The 20,147-nt window shown below is 32.9% G+C and overlaps 1 pseudogene across 1 annotated transcript in view; it reads right to left on the bottom strand.

Annotated features, from left to right (window-relative positions):
- Nucleotides 1–359: 359 nt before the first annotated feature.
- Nucleotides 360–20,147, bottom strand: part of LOC143251683 (metabotropic glutamate receptor pseudogene) — a 31,734-nt pseudogene continuing 11,946 nt past the window's right edge. The window contains exons 2-3 of the transcript XR_013028639.1: nucleotides 14,473–16,478; nucleotides 360–1,437 (exon numbers count right to left, since the gene is read on the bottom strand). The product of XR_013028639.1 is annotated as a metabotropic glutamate receptor pseudogene (transcript). The remainder of the gene's footprint in view (nucleotides 1,438–14,472; nucleotides 16,479–20,147) is intronic.

Genomic DNA, 20,147 nt, shown 5'->3' with positions numbered 1-20,147 from the left:
GTTGTTGTAGTAATCGAATGGTAGATAAATTGTGATGCACAAAAAGAAATAACTTGAAATTTTATTCTCCAGTTTATTTTCCTCTGTTTATTTAGTGCGTGAAGTGTTTAAATAAAACAAAATATGATTAATTAAATCATTTACATCTAAGTGGTTTAAAGCAAACGAGTCTTATTAAATTATAAATATCTAATAAAAGTAATCTAAAGCAAAATCCTATTAAATCATATATATATCTGATAAAAGTATTTTCAAGCAAGAAAAGAAACTTAGTAAATCATATATCTCTAATAAAAAGTAGGTTAAAACAAAGACTTATTAAGTGCTTTACATCGAATGTACTGAGATTACTCATTAAGCTAAAAGAAAATGTTTACCTCAAAAGAATTCCCTGTACCAAAGTAAATGGGCACAAATGCTAGCCACACAATACAAGTGGTGTACATAGTAAACCCTATGAACTTGGACTCGTTAAAGTTCTCTGGAATTTTTCGTGTTTTGACTGCGTAAACAGTGCATATAGTTATGAGAATCATATTATACACCAGGGATATCAGAAAGCTGAAATCTTTTATCTTGCACTTAAGTATCAGTTCGTTTCTCTTTCCGTCTGGATAATAGTGTCTGATCCCTGGTCGTTCAACCACGAACCAAACTGCAGTTCCAATTACCTGAACGGCAATAAAGATCAACGTAATCATCATTTGTAATTTAGGATAGATAAAACTAGGTCTACGGGCTGATTTTTAGCGCTTTCAAATATTCGAGAAATGCGGTTTGTTTTGGTTAGTAAGGAGCTGTAGATTATTGAAAATCCAAAGCCAACACCGAAACGTTGCAGTCCGCAAATCTCCGTGCTGGGCTTAGCAAGTAAGATGAATGTCATAAGAAAACAAATCAAAATACCGGTAAGTAGCATATAGCTTAATTCCCGTCCTGAAGCCTTCACGATTGGCGTATTATTGTTCTGAATAAATACAAAGATAACGGCACCTGTCAGTACGATACCAAGACAGGAGACTCCCATGGGTACGATGGAAAAATATGTGTTCCAACGCATATATTGCTGAGTCAAGTCGTAACAGCTTGTTTTGTCCTCGTAGGGCCAACGCCCATGGCCGCAGTCAGCACAAGTGAACTCGTCGAGGACGTATTCCCACGGTTTACAGCTTGTGCACAACCAACAGCAAACATCGCCTACTTGCATTTTTTTTACCTCTCCCACTCCACAAGGAGCACTGCAAATGGACACTGGAATGTCTAGCTTACCCTGATTCCATACCACTTCATCCAGATTAAGATGTAGTCCATCAAACCAACGACCCACACTTTTGTATTCAAATAGCGAGGAATTGCCTATTCTTTGGTAGTTATAGATTATGTAGCGGCCTAATCCATCTCCGTGAATGTCAAATTTCACCTCACTCCCTGCTAAGTCTAGATATAGGAAATGTAAAAATGTCAATCTTTAACTTCACAAATTGTTAAAGTAAAAATCAATGTTTACTTTTCAGAAATTAGAAATTAAACAAAACACTTTAAATAAATAATTAATCAGAAATAAAAAAGTAAAACGTCTTTAAATTCATAAATTAAACACGTAAAATTGCTTTTGTAACACCAGAAAGAAGAAGTGTATGTATAAGTGTGTGAGATTCAGCCATTAGAAATGTAAAATTAATACTTTTAACTCCAGAAATTACGAAAGTTCAAAACCGGTGTTGTAATTCAACAAACTTAACTAAATGCTTTAAATAAATAATTCCATGTATTTCTTTATGTCAGCAAAACGTCTTATCAGTTTTTTTCAACAACACAAGTTTCATAAGGTTTCTTACTGACAAGAGATATGAGGTCTCAACATATGATATCAATAAACGAATGGATTAAATTGATAAATTTGTTATACTGTAGTCACAAGTTTCACTTAGACATCCAAAAGGTTATTAAGGAAAGCATCATTTTCAGAAAGTTACTGTTCCACATCAAAATTGTCATTTACACGGTCACATAGAGTACCGAAATGAATTAGATTTTAATATATTTCTCCGTTTCTTCTCTTCAACTTATATTTTAAAAAGAGTCAGTGTAGGGTAGCTGTATTATAAAATACGCAAGACGAATTTAAGAGGGTGTTTAAAACTAAAAGTACAATTTAGTATTTAATTTAAAAATAAAACTAATCTGCTAAAGTTTGTCACTAAAAAAAATGGGACATGTTTTAATAAAGTTTAACACTGGGATTAAAGGATAAAGATCGTTTTCATTAATTTCTTAGTACCCTGTATTCAGAAAATATTATGACGCTAATAATATAGCTACGATATAAACTGATGTAGCTTTTTGATTGAATATCAAGGTACTTGTATGTCTAATTAAATGGTTTAGTAAAACAGGTTAGTATTACATTACGAGCCAAATTATAGTACAAAAATGTTCGATATTCTAGTTTAAATGAGGTTGCTAATTTTAATCTTATAGGAGATTATTAAACGTATGTTAAACGTATTTAACAGTGGCATAATAACGCAAGAGACCTCGTGTAAAATGTGGCTAAACGTTTATGTCAAAGACCTATGAGGTTTAGACATAGCCGTAACTAATTTAGAATTGCTGACCTTTGCTATATAGATATAAAATATGTCAGGATTGGTTTTCACAACTATAGTTCCCCATTAGCTAGACCGCACACAGCCATGTCAGTAAGACAATGTCAAAGGGTTGAATAGCACTTACACTTAAATATGCTAAAACTGTACAAACGAAAGCTATCGGGGCTTTTACCTATGATCTGCTTGAGTTTGTTATTAAAACTGTCATCTGCATGCCGAGGAAGGCTTGAGAAAAGTTTGTGTGGTTTAAAAGTGATCTCACTGTCCTTCACAGAAGATTTTTTACAAAATAAATTACGTATCTGACAACAGTGCTTATCATGGCTATCACGATAGATTATGAAGAACAAATTTCAAAACGAAGTCGAAACACTAAACATCATTCTTGTAAAATGCGATCAAACCCTTTGTATTAGGGGTAGGAAGAGGAATATTTTGATTTCTATGGAAAATGATTTGAAATATAAGTTTCCCGAGAACACGTACGAGTTTTTTTTACGTGTGGCAAATAAGCACATTAACTGATATTGTTTCTTTGTTTTGAAATTTTTGTTTTAAATATGTTTAACACAATAACGAGATAATAAATAAAATGTTTCACATTGGGGAAAAAATGTTTTATGAATGAATGAAAGTGATCCCATTAGTATAATGTATCTACAAGTAATTGTTGGAGATAAAGATTTTACTGGAAAAATATTTTTATTTATACTATATTGAAGCAACAAAGTATAATTTATTCATCAAACATTTCATATTTGAAAACAATAGCCAAATGTAATTTTTCTTTAACTAAGTAAAAAAATTACATGTTTAGTCTCACATAAGAAAGAATCTGGAAAAAACGTTTAGTAGTTTGCTCTGTTCCTGTACATAAGTTATTGGTAGTTTTATTTTGAAATTTTGAGAAAGGCAGTGTGTAAAAAGTTACATTTATATTTCGGAATATAATGTTTTTCTCATTTAAATAAATAGTAACTTTAACATCTAACGCATTATGTATATTGAAATGATTTTATTTCAGTGGAATTTCGAAAGCCTTTTCTAGCTTTAGACTCGACTTAAGTTCATTTTTAAAAGTAAAATATTACAATTTTGATCTACCTACTTTAAACCACATTGTCCACAACGTAGTAAGTAAATGACATTTTGCATATTTGTTCATCGTGATATATTAGCACGGACCGAGACTCATGAAAGTTCGTAAATCATTTATATGATTCATTTACTGATTTTATAGAAAAGGGTCATCGACTTGTTTTATGTATAGCTAAATCTTTACGTAGCTATGCATGCAAAAATCACCCTAAAGTGATATGTAGTTACTTTGTTGCTATGCGCATAGAGGGAACACAATGTCAATGAAGGACGCATTTTATTTGTATGTCATAGTTAGTAGTATATCATTAATGAAAGGAAAAATAGTTAGAGTAATAGTTATAGCATGTCCATCTTGATAATACGTAAAACCAATGTGTGAAAAATAAATCTCTTAAATGATTGATGGGATTTGAAAACAAAATACAATTGTTGATTTAACGTTTTATAAATTATAAATATAAATATTTTCTCTGTTTCTATTCTAAATATGCCAGTACTAATTAAAATTACACAGACTGTATGTATACTCCATGTAAAGAAAGAGGAAACTGGAGAAATTCCAACAATACCCCTAAAGACCGCATCTACTAACTGATGAACCAGCACTGAAACTATGAAACCTACGAAATTTTAAAATATAAATAACTTTTTGACAAATCTCTAATCATTCTTAGTTGATTAAACCTTATATGATAGGTGAAAGTGTAGGAAGAATTATAGGACAAACAAACATATACTTCTCGGAAATTCCGGTAGGATTGAATAACAATTCATTACAGATGAACGAGATTAATATTTGAAGTGAATTAAATTTTCCAAATATCAGCTAACTAAGCTGGCATCGAATGTGTTAGATTGGAAACAAACAGAAAATGTGAAGGATCACCAGCTTTACATCATATCCCAACAATAAATGTATAAGAGATGTAATTATGTTTATCACAATCTGTCTGACTTGCATGATAGGGTTTGATTGTTGTTGTTTTGAATTAAGCACAAAGCTACACAATGGACTATCTGTGCTCTGTCTACCACGAGTATCGAAACCCGGTTTTTAGCATTGTAAGTCTGCAGACATACCGCTGAGCCACTGGGGGGCGATAGAGTTTGATATACATACAAGTGTGGTTTGATGTCATCGTCAAACTGCAGTGGAGGTATAATACTATATTATTATCATGGCAATAGTATTATTATTATTACAAATTTTAAAGGGTGTGCGTGTTTTCTTATAACAAAGCCATATCGGGCTATTTGCTGAGTCCACCGAGGTGAATTGAACCCCTGATTTTAGCATTGTAAATCCGTAGACTTATAAAGGGTAATCACCATCTCCACAGGTGGCTGCGGTAGGTGGATATGTTTGGTTAAAATATCTACTGTTATGAATACAAGCACCTGCATTTGTTTCAACCTTTAATTATTTTAGCTGCGGCATAGTGGCTCATTGAATATCAGTGAATTTGTTTTTTTCAAGTACAAAATTGTAGCTAATAGCTTTGTCATATCGTAACCGATTTGAGATTTAATTGCAGTTTTGCACTCGAAAGGTCAAACCCTGTCGATTGATGTTTTTGATCACGCCCAAGATATCATAATTTAATTTATTTCAGTCTTACTTAAAAGAATTTCATTTACGGGTAGACCAGTACAGATGCTAATGAATAATACAATTGAATTAGGTATAAGTGCTCAAAGTATAGTTAATAAAAATGAAAAGTTTGATAGATGAATTTACTCTAATCCTGCCTAAACGAATTTCAAGCGCCACAGCTATTGAGGATTTCTTCTTGTTTATCTGTTGTTTTCATATTAGTTTTCACCAACGTTTCGTTAAATATCTAGAGAGATGGAGTACCTTCTACCATGTGTGAGTGCTTCTATTACAGTTGATCTTTCTTTTATATTATCTTTTGTAACTTATCTTTACGTCTGATAGTATTTTCCTTAATCGGAGCGAGTGTGTGAGTTTTTAAAACGTTCTTAGGGTTTCGTAGTGCTGATAATATTCGCTTAGTTATAGTTTTCGGTCACCCGCTAATACAGCGTTAAGTCTACGGATTTACAACGCTAAAATCAGGGGTTCAATTCCCGTCGCTGGGCTCAGCAGATAGTCCGTAGTGGCTTTGTATAAGAAAACACACATAAATATATTGAAGTATTTCCCTTTCAGCTACATGTTTATCACATTGCTCTTTATTAGCCCGGCATGGTCAGGTGGTTTATGGTCCGAAGGTCGCGGGTTCGAATCTCTGTCATACCAAACATGCTCGTCCTTTCAGCCGTAGGGGCATTAATGTACGTAATTAATGTTACGGTTGATGCCATTATTCGTTGGTAAAAGAGTAGCCCAAGAGTTGACGGTGGGTGGTGATGACTAGCTGCCTTCCCTCTAGTCTTACACTGCTAAATTAGGAAAGGTTAGCGCAAATAGCCCTCGTATAACTTTACGCGAAATTCAAAACAAACCAAACAAAAGTTCCAGTTTAAAATGTCTGATATATACGAATGTTTAGGATGTGAGATAAAGCTATAAATATAGTTCTATTTTATTTGAGAATTTTTTACGAGGTAAATTTTGTTTTCAGTTTTATATATTATATCAAATTATGATTAATTTTACTTTAAAAAATCGTTCAAAGTTTTATCAGTTATGTGTCCCAAGTTACTCTTCAAGCTTTCAGAATCATTTTCTTTTTTTAACACTTATATGCGCGATGGTTTTACCTTCTGTGATTTTGTAAACATTTAATCCTGAACTAAACTTTACTGCTCATAATGCTAAAAACCATGTTTCGACACTCCTTTTTGGCAGAGTTGAAATAGCCCTTTGTGAGCTTTGCGCTTAATAACAAACAATCGTCTCCAACAAATATTTTTTACTTATAATTTTTAATTGACCCTCTATGTGCCAATTATCTCATGTAATTAAATATTATATCAATGTATAAGCATACATCTCTGCGTCTGAGTTTAGTCTAGCATATCTTTTAAACTAATGTAGTATACTAAATCATATTAATTTCTATTTGGAACTCCAGTTGCACTAATGAAAGTCTCTAACCTACATGGTTATTTAAGCTACGCGCGAAAACTCTAAAGCAATGAAGTAGTATTATGGCTATAAACATTATACTCAGTTCAGAATATATCTGTTTAAGTTTATGTTTATTAGAATATTGGCAAGTGTATTGGACTGAGAATTCAAATATGTTGGGTTCAAAGCGTAGTGCTATCAAACACGTCCCCCTCTCTCGTCTGCAATTCGAAATAAGAGAAAGCTGAATAGAGGTTTATGATTTGACTGTTAACCACATGGTGTCTTGATGCGAATAAATAAACTTGAATATAAGATGCGTTGTTGACAAAAAATAAAATACTTTAAAATAACATTTCCAAAAGTACTTTAAAGTTTATATCATTGCATATTTTTACCATTTATAGTCTGCTTTGGTTAATTGGTAAGCACAAAGCTATAGAATGGGCTTCTGTCCAGCTCACCATGGATATCGAAACCCGATTGTTTTCGCTTTGTAAGTATACTAAGCCATTAGGGAGATTACCATTATCATTCTCACAGTGAAGCAATTAATATAGGGTTGAGACATGGTGCCAATAAAACTGTTATTATGACCGTTTTTACAATTATACAAAAACACTCAATTATGATACGAATTCAGTTCACTCTAATTTTTGAATCTGATATTTCCCTATTTCTCTCTCACTTAAAAATACATTTTCCCATTATATCAGAAATTACTTATACTTCCTTTCCAAAGGTTACTCAGAGTGAGTATTAGTTTAACATTATAGAATTTTTCCATTGATAATGTCTTGGTTAAGCAATTTTTAAGATGCGAAATGTTCTAATAATTTAATATTATCGTATTTTAGAAAATACAATTACATATAAACTAGCGTGTTTCCTGGGTGTTAAACTATAAAACTGTTATCAACATGTCCTTACCATTCATATATCTATCAAGCTTTCCTTTAAACTCACTCAAATTTACTGCCTTCACAACATCAAAAGGCAAACAATTCTTATTTGAAAAGTAAAATTGTTTTAGCTCAAGGTGGTTTCTACCTTGCCTTATCTATATTTGTTTCCCCTAGTTAAGTATGAAAAACATTGATGCATCAACATTATCAATTTCTTTTACAATCTTAAATACTTCAGTCAGATCCCTTCTAACTTTTCTTTCCTCAAAATAAAACAGTTTTTAAGATCTTAATCTCTCTTCATATAACAACCCCTCTACCCCACGCACCATTTTGGTTATCCCTCATTCTGATACCTTTCCAACAATTCAGTATCTTTCATAAGGTAAGGAAGTACCGGCATGACCAAGTGGTTAAGACACTCGACTCATAATCCGAGGGTCGCGGGTTCGAATTCTTGTCACACTAAACATAAGAGCATTCACTTTCAGCCGTGTGGGTGTTATAATGTGACGGTTAGATCCCCCTATTCGTTAGCGTGTGTTTGTGTTTTTCTTATAGCAAAGCCACAAAGGACTATAACCGAGATCGAGATTTTAGCGTTGTAAATCGAACATACCGTGTACTATATATTCGTTACAAAATGGAGATAAGATCGACGTAAGCGAACTGTATTATAATTACACATCCGTATACTTACAGACATGAAAACTCTAGACATGTATAATTTTGGAATAACGCATTTTGTAGTGGAAATTATTCTCCAGCTTAACATAATTAGAAATCGAAAGATCATCCTGAGTTATTGGCATGTTTTATTTTTCAGATGAACCACGTGGTTTGTGTTTTTACAATTGTTCACTTGCCATAGACACTTCTTTCTAGATATACTATTATAACTTACTTGTGTTTTTAGTCTTTGATAATATATATATGTTATCAATATATATGTCACTGAAAATGAAAATACTCGATACATGATAAATCGATACACGAACAAAGTAATGAAACATATCTCAGAATGTTCCGCTAAAATTTATGGAACTATATTTTATCAAAATACTAGAAGACAACAACTAAAAGTGTGTAATAACTTTTCTTAAAATATAATAGTTAATTTCTTCAACTGTAGATTAATTTAAAAATATATTTTTGATAAAAAAATGTAATAGTCATTCATAGATATGTACGAAATATTGTGATGAAAGCTGGTAAGTGTAATTATTCTAGGCTTCACAGTAATATTGATTTACTTTTAATGACCCAGTACAATTTTCCAGTTGACATGATGAGCTCTGGTATTGAGCATAAACCCTCACTGGCAACAATGCAGAACAAAAAAATGCAATTTAAATTTTATTAAGCACTTTTGCTAGTAAAAATCTGTAATGAGCCAATTAAGAATGACGTGGTTAAAATTATCTAATATATAAAACTGACTTTTTGTCTGCTTCTTCGCACTTTCAATATCTGTTCTTTATACGTTTCTACATTTCTTGCCCCCACTAGTACAGCGGTAAGTCCACGGAATTACAACGTTAAAATCATGGGTTCGATTCCCCTCGGTGGGCTCAGCAGATAGCCCGATGTGGTTTTGCTGTAAGAAAATACACACACACACATACATACAATTCGTGATCAGCTAGCACCCAATTCGAGACAGTGATACATGATAATGTGAGAAAGGTCATAAGGAAGGTTGAACTCTCCCCTCTCTTTAGGCTCTCACACCACTAGTAGAAAGATTAAAAAATATCCTAAAATATGCGCTCAGAGCCACAGAAAACTCGTGAGAAAGAGCCGAATAAATAGATGAAGCGGCTATTAAATTTGAGTGTTTTACTAAAAGAAAGCATCTAACACATTCTCAGAAGCACTTTTACACGTTATAATGCCAAAACCGCATGTCCATAGTATACAAATTGAGAATAACCTGGTAATTTATGTTTATATCAGAGCAAAACAGATATTCTTCCCTATAGCAAAAGTGCTTAAACCTCTTTGGCTGTGTGGAAGTGATATATTTACTGCTTTCCAAAGTTATTACCTGGCTTTATTTTCTGCAGTCAGCTTTATCGGTTCTTAGATTTTCTCTTCTGGTATTTTTGTTATCCCTTCCTGTGGTGTAACAGTTGGGCGAATTCTTGTACTTAATATTTTTCTTGTTCTTTCAATGACTGAACACGTCTAAGCAATGCAGTGTTTCCAGCAATTTATGGAAGTATTTCATCATTGAGGGAAGGAGTGAAGTGAAAGAGAAGAGATTACTTAGACCTGAAACATTTACGCCACACTCATATAAAGAACCGTAAATATTCGATAAGATCTTATGAATAACTGATTCTTAGTTTATTCATAATTGATATATATTTAAATATTGATACGTTTCTATGAGTATTCACTTTCATTTACCTGTATGATTCACAGAAAGTTTACCTTCTCGTTACCTGAACCTTTTCTCAAGCCTTTGGTATTTTCATCTTGAAAAACATCATACATGACACATAACAGTTAATGACTACATCAGAGACTCCACAGTCTAAGTATTTCTTTTTTAATTATTGATAATTGTTAATCATACGAACAGCAACCATACATTAGAGTTCCTCATCTACATATTACTTTTAATCGAATAGCATGATCGTCACCCTCTACCCTCACAATTGAATGTGAGGGGAGTAATCAAGGGAAAATTGTGTTTCGAGACTTGAACTTTTAAGTCCACAGACTAGCACGCTAATCTATGAGTAATGTGAACTATAATTTACTCTTATTTATATCCTACTAAGAATGAAAAATGTAGGGTGGGATAATCATTTACCATCTGAACATCTAAGAAATAACCACATTAACGTCCATCTAACAATTTCCAAGGTTAAACTAGAACATTGAACATAATAATATAATAGTGAGTAGCTGCGGAGTTTTGTTTATGGTTATATTTTAATCATCTCAAAACTAGTTTTGTTTGTTTGATTGCTTGAGAGCGTTTTTAGAAAGCTTAGTGTGAGCTATCTGACACACTAGAGGGAAGAGTATCCTCTATCAGTTCTTGTGCAACTACTACTACTGATCGAATGTTAGTACCTCCACAGTTTCAAACTGAAGAGTACGTTTGTGTGCACCGTTGCGATTTATAGTTCGCTTACTACTAGATAACAATAGTATCGAAATTCCTCATGCAAGAGCTGAATTATAGTAATAAATGCACTTCTAAAATTGGCAGACAGCAATGTGTTTGGTTTTATATTAATCGGGTTGTTGTGCTATCTCTCAAAATGTGAGATTTTAATTAACGTTATGATACTTTACAAAATATAACACTTAGTTTTTGCCCATCTGCTATGAGGAAACATTTAACATTATATATTTATTTTCTCTTGTTACACACATAACTGTATAGTGTGTTATAATCACTCTGAGCTTCCCCTAGTCCACTAGAAAGCAGTGTATATATGTATATGTGATAACGCCTTTAATCACAATACCAAAATGCGTTGGGCATATTCCATCAGGCAGAATCCTTTAATTTAACAGAAAGCTGCATAGATTTGACTATTATTGATAAGAGAAGGGAATTCGATTTTCTTCCACTGGCTTACTTGTACCTAACAGCATTGTTTCGTCGCTTTTGTTAAAAGGGATAATTATATCCCAATTAAAAAGATGTTAACAGTTTGTAATAAAAGCAATTCATTTATGCATAATGTTAATTTATTGAAATATAGACTGAAAAATAATGGACAACAGAATTGGTTATATACTTTTTACTTTTTTTTTATAATACGAAACTATATTAAAGGTTAAGCTCTCACTCACGGTGAATTCATTATGAAAAATTTCGATGTTATTAGTTACTTAGTTTAAGTAGCTATTGTCACCTTATACAAGTTCAGTATAACATGGCGAAAAGACCAACTTCAGGTAGCTACGTTGTTTCAGCTCTCCTAGTGTATGCTTTAACGGTAAGGGTCTCTTATTTTGATTAACATCAATTAAAAGGGTGAAGACTGGAGTTAAGAGTAAGTTAAAGGTGGCTTAATTCTATTGTAAGAATATTATATTATTTATAACAATAATAAAAAGGGTGCATGATTGGGTGTTTTACTTTCTAGATTTGTTTCAAATAAAGTTTTAACGAGTTGGTGTAATTCTACATTGAAGTATTAAGGTTTACTGCCTTTTCACAACTGGCTGCAGACAGCGAAAAGCAGTTGGCGCTGATACATTCTGGGTTGAAACACTCAACTCCTTACTCTTAACTGATTTTTATCAGTTGCTGGCAAAATTTTTATCAGCGTTTGGATTTTACCTAACAAATAGAATATCTATCCCCAATGCATTTGGGTGCTATGATCACTGTCATTATTTTTTGTAACTTAAGAACAATAGGAAGGAACGGTAATGGAGGCGTGTCTTTGAAATTTAGTTATATTTTGCTGTTTTTGTTTTATATTAAATTCTTTATTATTTTATAGTGCTGATTCATTTTTCTATGAACAATTGATGTACTGCACCGTATGATATTTATTGATTTATATATGTATGTATATATAAAGCAAATTTCATCCTCTTTCTGGTGGCTTGGTATCACAAGTTGTAGTGAAAAACTGGTTGAATCAATTTCGATTCAATTTAGTAAACAAACGTGGGTTTGAGTCCCAAATATCAAATTTAATGGAAACCCAAATGGATGAAAGCTTCTAAGTTATTAACTACCTGCTAGCCATTCAATGTTTACTATGTGAAACCGACCTCGAACAAAAGTGACGTTTAATGATATAGGCGCTTATAGGATACGGTCAGTTAAATTATCACCCTTGCTACTAACTTGATGCTTATTTCTTGAAATGTGATCGTCCGTATTCTGTAAACATGTTTGTTGAATTACACACGTGCATATCGTTTCGCTATGCCCGTAAAATCTTGTTTTTGTTGAATTTCGTACAAAGCTACTTAGGGACTACCTATACTTGCCGTCCTTAATTTTGAAGTAATAGTCTAGAGAGAATGCAGCTATTCAACATCATCCACCGCCAACGCTTGAGCTACGAAGAGTGGGACTGATCATCACTTTAAATCATTGCCAGGGCTGAAAGAGCGAGAATGTTCGATAAGGAGGTTCGATCCCGTAATACGCAGATCGGTCGCTTTAACCATCAAACCATGCAGTCATGCACGAGAAGTCAAAGAAATAAATGAAGATTGTAGTGCGGTTACCTTTGCTAGCTATAACTCACCTTACGTTTTGATGCCATTCAAATATATCCAGTTAATAAACTTGTGTGTACTAACGCGATGTGGTCTCTGGGTGATGTAATGACAACCCAGTATTTCAAAGTTAAGAAGTTCCCGCTGAAATAGCGATAAGTCTAAAACCTGAGGCTTAGTTCTCTTCGGTGGACACAGCAGATAGCCCGTTGTGGCTTTGCTATAAGAAAACACAGAAAATAAAATAAAGAGAAACTAAAATCCTTACTAATGGACGTTACAGGATCGGAGTGTTACAGCAGCTTAAAACGCAAAACACAGAGCAATGCGTAGGAACCCGTACATAATAAAATATGAAGTATTCACACATAAAACGTCAGACACATATGTGTCTTTTTTATCATATTATATACATAAAAAAAATCTGCTGGTGTCACCTGGTTGGTCAGCGGCAAGTTAAGAGACTTTCAACATTTAAAACACAGGGATAGAGCTCAGATAACCTACTGTAGAGTTTTGCGATAAGAAAAAATCAGACCTTGTGTATATTCAAAATAACATAGGTTTGGCTTCATAGGTCGTGAAATATAAAAATATTTAAGAGTATTGAAATTTGTTAATAATAGCTAAAATAAAATTCAAAGTCTTCCTATATAGTGATGTAGAATCATGTCTATCAAAATTACGTGTGTGTGGTAATGGTGCTGTTACTTATCAACCACAAATAACCTGTGTTAATAACATACATAAATGTTAAAAGTTATTTAACAATATCGTTACCAGGTAGCTTATCCTAAACTGTGTTATTGTTCTTCTTATTTAAAGAAAAGTATGGCCTACCTGTTGTTTAATTAATCTCATGTCACTAAAATATAAACAGTTTTCAAGAATCTTATTATAGTTTGAAAATAAAAACAAAATCGTATATCCCACAGGATAACTACTGAAACCAGGAAAAGTGAGGATCAGTACTTGTTTTTTCCTTAAAAAAATAAAACTGAAGCTTCATAAGAAGAACTAGTAGGAATGGTATCAAAAGTTCACAATAAAAACAAGCCTTATTGGTTCTCAAAGTAAGACTTAAATTAAACAAGCCTCTTCTTAAACAAACAACGTTAAATAATGCAATTTTGTTAAAAAGCTATAGTATCACAAAACAGAGGCCAATATTTAAGTGATTGTAAAGAAAAATAAACCAAAAGTCACGGACATGGCAGTCCTTCTACTAAGTAAGATAGAAAGTAATTTGTACTTTATGGTAATTTTCAAAATGACCACATAATACTTGATATCTAAGACAAACATGACCCTGTATTTGTCTTTTCTTAGTTTCCTATTGGAACCATCGTTTCTTTTTTCTTCTTCTTGCTCACTTCAAATCTTAACCAGTATGTGAATCAATACACAAAAACAGTAATTCATGTCTTTCGATAATAATATAAGAACAGGAAATTAATTTTAATAGACTAGGACATGCTGTCATTAATTTATATAGATATTTTATGTAGTACAGCAATATCACTAGAATTGAAAAAAACAACATTATATATGATACTCTTGATAACTACCAGAATACTAAATAATCAGTTGAAATACAACTGCTTACCCATGAATGATACATTAAGCAAATAATCTCGATAGAAAATGCCACCGTCTAATTCCCTCATTTCTAGACAGTAGCCTTTGTCATAATGGGCGCATAGGTCTTCCCATACTCTATGAAGACCGTAGGCAATTGCGTATACAGCATTTACAACAAACTGAACTTTAGACTCCTGCTTATAGCCGACACTTTCATCTAGTCGGAGATTAGGTGAACAAATGAGAAAAGTGGCGTTGATATCGTTGTTTACATTATGAGGGAGATTACAAGAGAACACGTCTTCCCAATGCTCATCAAACCAAGGATTTCTTTGATTGTTGTAGGCGGTTAAATTTTGCATATACCAATCAAATTCTTCTATTTCTTTGAACTGTAACTCGACTGTGATTGCGCCTTCTGCGACGTCTTTAATTTCTTCAACTAACTTATCCTGAGTTCCCCAGCCATCACTAGCTACCCAAGCAAACGTTCCAACAGAATTTGCTCGTTTGGCTGCTTCTAAAATACCCCTCGAATCTTCTGCCCTGGTAAAAAGAACTACACATCTAGCATTAGATTTGGTTAGTAAGTTCTTGAAAATATCATCAAATTTATCTTTAGAAGCCGAATGAGGGACCTTGTCATTCACAGCGATACATATGTTTCTTGCACGTGCTTCTTGCTGGAAAGCTTTCATTCCTGAGTCACCGTATTGACCTTCAGAAGACACAAGTGAGACATATGACCAGTTAAAGCTTTGTACGAGGTCTACTAGCGCTAAAGCTTGGAAGGTATCTGGAGGAACAGTCCGAGCAAGGAAGTCATATCGACTCTTGTCGCTGAGCGAGGTGCCTGTAGATGCTGGACTAACTTGTGGTATTCGAAATAGTCTCAGAAGGTTTGCAACTTGTAGAGAAACCTCGCTGTAAGAACCACCCACAACTCCACTGATGGCCTTGTTACTGTATTTTAGTTTGGGATGACTACGATCTTGGCACTCAAAAGCTGAAGAGTCTACAGTATTAATGGACGCCCTGATAAAATCCAAGGACTGATTGAGGGCATAGCTGTCACTCGAACATGTGTCGAGAATGATAGCTCCAAGTTTTATGTTTCCCAAGATGGTAGGATCTTGATTTATTTTGTCAATTGCGAACAACATGGCTTCTGCTCTTTGGATCTCACGATCCTTATTTATAAATCCACTTTACCTATTGTATTTTTTTGTGAACTGGAAAAAGCCCTCCTAGAATAATGTCTCCTGAGATGTGAGCTTTCATTCTACTTGCACAAATGTCATAAATAGCCAAACACAAGAATGCGCTGATGAGCAGTGCTCTCAAAATTAGGCAAACCACAATCATTATGTATCTATGAAGTTTATATGAAGCAAGGAATTTATACTTAGTTTTTCAAATTCTTCAGTTTTGAAAAACGTCGATTTTTCTAGATTACATTGTCTTATTGTCGTTTTCTATTGTTTTTGTTTATCTACAGTACACCTTTTGAAACACTTTAGTTAACTGTTAAAATTATGTAATTCTTATTGTATGCTTTCTGTACATTGTAGGACAGTTTCTCTTGCAGAAAACTAAAATTTCTACTAGTATGAATAAGAAACAAACAAATAGTTGTTCAAATTTTATTGCCTTTTACACGGTATTCAGACTGTAGGCCTCTAGAGATATCGAGTCAACCAACTTATTAACTGACGGACACAATAAAGTGACGCCTCTATCCAACTTAACTTGTGGTTCATTATTCAATGCTGCGAGATATATGTGAAACATGTCAAACTTTATGGGTAAGGCCTACATATCCTCTTGAGTTCTGTATGTAAAGGGTCTACTTGAAATGCTCGTTGTTTCTATGGCCACAGACAGCTTCATGTTTTGGCTGAGATCTTGAATAGGAGGTCTAGTCAACTAGAAATTCTTAATTACTGTCTTTGTAGGTAAGAAAAGAATACCACTTGTAACACTTACGGACGAGCATAGAGAGTCTTGATGCACTCCGTCTTTTCAAAAAGCCTAAAGGGATATAATAAGAAATACAAAATTAGTAAAACTCTGATGCATTACTAAAGAAACAATGAGTATCACGTTTGTAAAAGTTAAGTTTGAGACTATATTATTGACGAAAGGAACTTAATTAGGAACTAAGAACAACCCACAATGAGTTTTAGTATTCTTCTACTTTTACACAAATTAATTTTTGATGAAAGACGATAGTTGTTAATAGAACTAAAGAGAAAGTTGTATTTTAACTGTTTAAGAAGCCTGTTTTAAATAAATTAAGATATTTCTTGTATATTTTCAGAAATGCTAATGAGCAAATTTCTTTGGTATATTCAAAAAAGAAAAACAAACACGTCACAACCTAGATGTAGTCGTGGTTATTTCTGCAAGTTGAAAAGCTCTGGAAACGACATTCGTTTTTAACTCCTTAGTAGAAAGTTAAATCACAAAGAAAACAAAGTTTGAACTTTCATCGATTCAATATAAGAAGCTTTATAAATTTATCCTATAAAATAATTAGAGTTGAATTATATAAGTTATCAATTAATGACTGTCAAATTATGTGTGCTACATTTGACCAATTATTGACAAATATGGCTAAAATATTTTGTTATGGAGTTATGCACTAGCCATTCCTAATTTCTAAACGATAAATTAGAGGGAAGTCAACTAGTCAACACCACCCACACTCATCTTGCAAGCTACCCTCTATCAGTAAATAATTAAAGAAAACGTCTGTATTATAACAACACCATAACTAATAGAGGCAAGCATGTTTGGTGACGAGATTCAAACCCACAACTTGCAACTCCGAAGCCGAGTGCCTTAATCACCAGGTCACTCTAACACTTATTCTACCAATGGAATAAGTTACTGTAGCCAAATAAAAATGTTTAAATTTAATACGCTACTTTTCAGCTCTTATAATAATTAAAGCGTTCAAGTTTTCTTATATTACTTTATATTACATTACTTTAATATAAAAGTATAATTTGCATAGTTTCACTTAATATTTTTACCCTAACTTCTATAACATTTACGATAATAACATCTTTATTTGTACAGAAATTGAAAATTGAATATGTGGCAATATTTTACTTTTTTCCATAAGAAAGTATTACCCACTTGCTCAGTGGTAGAGCTATTGTTAATTAAATAAGCGTTTATTAGAATTCTTGAAGATGTATGTTCCGACACCAGTAGTTAATAGGACAGATAATGATCTTGATGTGATAAGATACAGGATCTCCATTGATGCCAATCAGTAGTAAAGACTGAGATCCTTAATATGATAAAGATACAGGATCCCAATAATACCAATTAAGATATTATGACGATATTCAAGAAAGCGCGAGTTTACTGTGCGATTAGTTTTTACAAATAGCAAAATTAGTTATTATTCAATATTGAAGGGTTTTCTTTATAATCATGAACAATAGCATAATTAAGGGTAAATCTATTAATTATTATACCATTGCAGATAAAGCTATTTAGTTTAATTTTTCACCTGGCATGTATGATGTATACATTTTTAAAGGTGTTTTTTACTAATAATAAAGTTTCAGGTGATATTTCGCTTATCGTTCTCCGAACAATTGTAAAAACCACATGTTAATATTAAACGTTTCGAAACATACACCTATTCAATAAGCGTTTACATTTTTAACATAAGTAATTTGTATAATATCAAGTCTTTATCTATAGAATTATGAAAAACATGCCCTTATTTCTCTTAATACTCAGCTTTCTATATGCACCTTCAACGTACGACTCCTTAGTCAAGCCTTCCATAAACCAATTCATTTAATCGTCTGAGATGTATAGAGCAACTCTGCTCTTGACAAGGTTCTAGATATATTTGGTGATTGGTAAAGAACATACAGGATTTACAAGATAGCTTTTTCGTAAGATTATATTCTCTCTCGCGCTTTCTATCGACTGTTGGCCCGGCATGGCCAAGCGTGTTAAGGTGTGCGACTCGTAATTTGAGGGTCGCGAGTTCGCATCCGCGTCGCGCCAAAAATGCTCGCCCTTTCAGCCGTGGGGGCGTTATAATGTGACGGTCAATCCCACTATTCTTTGGTAAAAGAGTAGCCCAAGAGTTGGCGGTGGGTAGTAATGACTAGCTGCCTTCCCTCTAGTCTTACACTGCTAAATTAGGGACGGCTAGCACAGATAGCCCTTGAGTAGCTTTGTGTGAAATTCCAAAACAAACAAACAAACTATCGACTGTTACTGAGTGCGAGCTGCGTGAAACGTATTAACATTTTGATCTACGAATTGCTAACTCTATTGTTTGTGCTTTTGTAGAGGAAAAAAATCAACATTAGTAGTTAATATAAGGTTGTTTGCAGTTGTCAATGGAGAAAACAAAGGTAATTTGCTAAACTGGACAAGGTGCTCCGAACTCTTTCTTCTTGGTATTTCTATGAAAATGTGGCTAATGAAATGGTTTCTGCCTGGACATTTAATGCTGATAATGATATTAACTTTAAAATACACAAACTATTTTACGAATTGGTATCAATAACTTATGTTAGTCAGCATTTACTGTGCAAACCCTTAAAAACATTTATTCATTACTAAAAAATTGTCGCCTTCTATATTATTTGAAAATCTTAATATAGTGCTATTTACATAGTAATGTGAATTATATATTCATAATACAAAGACAAAAACTTTTTCTACTATAAAGCTCATTTTGAGTAGTAGCAGTAGTTATACCCCAAGTGACTCAGTTGTACGATTAATTTCTCGTACTCCAAAAATTAGACTTAAAATCCCGTGGCTTTATGCTTAACATCAAGCAAACAAAAGTATCAGTAATAACTGGTTATTTTAATAAAGTAATTTTACATGTGATACAATAGACTGGTTTGTCTAAATGTTTAATTAATTAACTTTGATACATAAGTTTAATTCAAGCTGTATGGTTAACAGTTATACAGTGTTCATCAGTTGATTTTGGTTAACAACCTATGTGATGCCAAGTTCCAGCGTACAATGGAATTTAAAGCTTCATACTTTTACGCTTTTTACAATATAAATTCAATATCTTCTTACAGTAAGGATCAAAGTTGTTTTTAATAACCTTCTATTAAAAGTTCAAAGTTGAAATTATGATACCCTAAGACTTTTAGACTGTTTTATTATAATCACGCCTTTCTTCATACTTAGACCAGTATGTTTATAGTGTGCTTTACATTGATAGTATCATTTATGTTGATTTCGGCATATCTGCACTTCAGTAGCTATAGTCAGTTTCTGGCAAATATTATATCCAAGTTAACAGTGACTACTGCCATTTTGTTAAACATATTTTATAATATGTTTTTTAAGTGTATGATAATGTTAGACTAGTATTCATATCCAAAAGTTAAAGTCTACATTATCTCAAATAGTTGAATTTTCTATGTCCTTGTTCGTATAATTGATTTATAGTAAGGTATATTTTAGTTTTCATTACTTGGGTATTTGAATGAATATCTGAAAGAAAAAGTCATTAAACTTTTTTACGAGCCATTACTAGTATATGAAGACCGGGACTTCGAGATCACTTGTCTCACCAGTGAATATTTCCGAATTCGGTCTCTCGTAACGTTTTCCTTATATGTTTTGTTTTTTATTTTTCCAATCATCGTCTTATTCTGGGTTTTTATTTCAGTTTTTCTTCTTCTTAGC

The sequence above is a fragment of the Tachypleus tridentatus genome, chromosome 6 (genome assembly GCF_004210375.1).
Source record: "Tachypleus tridentatus isolate NWPU-2018 chromosome 6, ASM421037v1, whole genome shotgun sequence".
NCBI lineage: Eukaryota > Metazoa > Arthropoda > Merostomata > Xiphosura > Limulidae > Tachypleus > Tachypleus tridentatus.
Note: the sequence above shows the minus strand (reverse complement) of the source record. Positions and strands in the feature narration are given on the sequence as shown.